At 36.0% G+C, this 4,166-nt stretch overlaps 1 pseudogene; it reads right to left on the bottom strand.

The window, feature by feature from the left end:
- Positions 1–457: 457 nt before the first annotated feature.
- Positions 458–634, bottom strand: LOC121973957 (annotated as a pseudogene).
- Between the last annotated feature and the right edge of the window lie 3,532 nt (positions 635–4,166).

The raw sequence follows: 4,166 nt of genomic DNA on the forward strand, positions 1-4,166 counted from the left end.
ACGATAATAAGTTTTTTAGCCACGAATTTTGTGGCAAAAGTTTTTTTGTTATTAATTTTACGATAAATTTTTTTATCACTAATTTCATTATTGAGTAGCTACGATTTCTTTTCTATCAATAATTTGGTTGTAGATTTATGATGAATATTTTTCATGGTTAAAATTTATTTTAAATATATGTTTTTTTATGTACAATCTGAAAACTATTATAACATTATTGAAAATAAAATTATTTAAAAAATTAAAATAAGCGAAATAAACATTGCTTTAATAATAAATAAAAATAGCTCTTTTGACTATGCGTGAAAAAAATATGTACAATTGATTTGAGAGAAACATCTCAATCAATGAACTTTGGGTTGAATCTTAATTTATCCATCGCGTACCCACATTATATATGTAATATAATACATGAATACGCATAAATTAGTACCCTAAGTCTATAAATTAGAATTGATAAGGGTTCACCAAATCCCTGTAGTAGTGCAACGCAAAGGCGACACTTGAGAATCCCAGCAGCAAACTACTGTAACAGACTTTTCCTTATAAAAAAATAATTTAATTTTTTATATCATATATTAAACTGATAAAAACAAATACTACACTTGATCTTGCCAAAAGACCTATAAATTGGACTTGGTAAGCGTGCGTCAGATCCATAGGGTACACTCAAGAACCCCAGTAGTATGCTACTATAACAAACTCTCCCTCATAAAAAATTAATTTAATATGATACTTGATCTTACCCAAAAAGCTAAGAAAAGTATGATTTCTAATGTCGTCGACCAAGATATTTATAGAAGTTTCTTCGCTCGCAGTGTTGTCAATTCTAAGATGTGAGATTGAAGAGAATCATGATAGTGCATATTCCTTAATTGATCAAGGAGAAAAATTCTCAATAATACACCATAACTGAGTCTCGAACTCTAGATCTTTGATTGATTAATGAGAAAAAATCTCAATAATACACTACAACTGAGTCTTGAACTTTAGATCCCTAATTGATTAATGACAAAAGTTTCCAATAATACATCATAATTGTGTCTCGAACTCTGGATCCTTGATTGATGCGTCTCTTGAAATTACTAATAAACATTGAAATTATTTTCAATATAAAAAGAAAAAAGGACATTAAAGTAATTTAATTTTGGGAGAGGGAATTTATCGAGTCTCCGATTTGTCAAGTTGCCAAGTGCTCTTAATGTCGAGTCGATGAAGTTGATGTCGAAGGCTTGAGACAAACGCCGAACAAACCCAAAGCCTGAGTCCAAGTGGATTGCGTGAGGAGCGTTGTAAAGACCATGATTCGAATAGGACAGTGGAGATAGTGGGGTAGTGAAGATCATGGTGTTAGTGGAGAGAAGGGTGTTAGTAGAGATAGTGGAGATAGTGGGGTTGGTGGAGATCAAAATGTCACCCCTATAAATAACGATGGGAAAGTTACAGAAAAACTTGATCGGAAAAGAAGACATATGCCCAACATAATCATTTTGACAATAAAGAGAAGTGTATTTCAAGAATTCCACCTTTTCCATCGTCGTATCAACTTCCAAGGATTTCGGTAAGTGGACTTATTATGAAAATTATGAGTTTTAAAAGTGATAATTTTATTTTTTGAAAATTATTTTGTTACACTACTATTATTACCAATTACTAGAGATTACTGATTACCGTCATTACTGCATTTTGGGGGCACTAAATTAATTATGAACTAAATGGTAGAGATACGTATTCTCAACACTTCTGATTTTTGAACTACTTCTGATTTACAACGTCTCCTCTAGGAGGGATAATTCTAGAGGGATGATATCAGTTTAAGCCATGAGGAACATGATTTAATTTCAGTGCCTATGTATATTTCTGTTTTGACTTAACTACTTTTTTTACTACTAAAAAACTATTGTTTCTCAAGAACTGTTGTATTTGCATTTTATCCCTCACTTACTAGGTGACTCCTAGTTATTCACCTCTTACATCCCATTTCAGTTAGAGATGAAATTGGAACCAAGAATGAAATCGAGGATAGAGAGAAAATAGAGTTCTGGGGACGATGAATCCGCTCCAATTACTGATGGAAGATTAAAATCCTGTTGCAATAATGAACTCTTAATTTAAGTGAATGTAATTTAATTCATTTGAATGGTAAAATAGTGTACTATTTATTTTTGGAATGAAAAGACTAATTTTCTTTGACAATTGTTATACTACTAAGGTTAGTTGTTTTTGAATTTTGAATTTCAAAAAAGTTTGACATTTAAGTGGTATCAGAGTTAGGTTTCTCATAATCGGATTGGGTAGAGTTTCTACTGAGAAGAAAATAGCTAGAAAGAAACCCGACTTAAAACAATCCAATTCGACCCTGTAATCCTACTGAGTTGAGTAGGACCCTATGGAAGAAGAAGATTTAGGAGATACAGAGATAATAGACTAAGTAATAGATATTTGAGAGTTAGAATATATTACTTCAGATTTTAATATTATGTTATTTTATTTATTTATTTATGTATTAAAATCATTTAAAACGATCTTTTCTACTCTATCCTATCATTACATTACGCATCCCACAACTATTCTTAAAATCTTATGATCTTGTATAAAATGGCACCACGAGCTAATTGTAACCCATACTACACTTACCCAAGAGAAAATGATAGCAAAACAGGTAATAGTGAAGACCTAGTTGTTATAACAACAACAGTGGCGACCACACTTTAAGTGTTGGTAAACCTAGCTACTAATCAACCACCACCATCAGCCTCTCAACCCAATGGGATTAAACATCATTATAAATTCCTTTGGAGGGCAAGAGCTCTGAGCTTTGATGGGAACTCAGACCTAAAGGATAGCAAAACTAGTTGAAGAAGATAGGGAATCACCTTCGATTGCTAGAAGTTCCAAAAGAAGTTAAACTAGAGGTTGTAACACCATTCTTAGTCGACAAAGCTGTAAGTGGTGGGAGAGCGTTGCACCTTCCATGTCTGAAAAGGCGCCAATCACATGGCAAAGGTTTTGAGAAGCCTTCTTGAGGTAATATTTTCTAACTGTCATGTGACTTCAGAAGCTGACTGAATTTGAAAATCTTATTCAAACTCCAGATATGTCAGTAGTGGAGTATTCATCCAAGTTCCGCACACTAGGAACCTACTCCAATGATTATGGCAAATGAGATGTTAAAACTCAATCGTTTTAAGAAGGGCCTGAACAACTGAATTTAATTTGCTCTTGCAATCTTCAAACTAAGGGATTTTGAAGAGTTAATGGGAGCAGTAATTCGATCCGAGACCGATATCAAATGACGAGAAGAGGAGAATAGATTGAAAAGACCCCACACAAGTCAAGGCTCCTCCAGCAATGGACAAATATGTTCAAAAGGCAAAATCTGTCAAACCCCCAACCAAGAAGACCTACACCTTCTCCAACCTACCAGAAGGTCAAGACATGCTCCACTTCAAAGTTGGACATCCTAGGGAGTGCTGCAAGAAGGCAGGAACATGCTTCCGATTTGGACAAGTAGGACATCATAATGCTCAATGTCCTTATCCGATGTGAAAGGGTGGAGGTCCAAACAATGGTATAGGTGCAAGGGCTCACGGAGATAACAAGGTACTTCGGGCTCACGGAGATAACAAGGTACTTCGTACGGAGGCTAGAGAGGGGGGTGTGAATAGCCGATCCCAAATCGTCGTTTCTTTCTACAAAACGTGTTAGCGCAGCGGAAAATAAACACAGAAACGAAAGGGAAAGAAGACAAACCTCAAACAAACCGATGTAACGAGGTTCGGAGACAAACTCCTACTCCTCGGCGTGTCCGTAAGATGGACGAAGCCTATCAATCCGTCGGTGGATGAGTCCCCGGAGAACCGGCTAATAGATGCTCCTTGTGGGTGGAGAAACCTCGCCACAATACTTGTAACAACAAGAAAGGAGTACAAGGAAAGCAAGAAGCAAATACAAACAACAATATGAATGCAACACTCGCTTGCCTTCTCTGTCGACCGGAGGCGATGAAGCAGCAACTTCACAACCCAACTGCAGCAGCTGATCGACGACTAGAAGCTCACGCGAAGCTTCGGAAGCGAGCTCAACAAAGCTCAGAACCTCAGAGCACAGGAGCAGAAGCTTCAATCCAAGGAAGAAGAAGTAGAAGTAACCAATGTAGAAGCTCT

The sequence above is a fragment of the Zingiber officinale genome, chromosome 4A (genome assembly GCF_018446385.1).
Source record: "Zingiber officinale cultivar Zhangliang chromosome 4A, Zo_v1.1, whole genome shotgun sequence".
Classification (NCBI taxonomy): domain Eukaryota; kingdom Viridiplantae; phylum Streptophyta; class Magnoliopsida; order Zingiberales; family Zingiberaceae; genus Zingiber; species Zingiber officinale.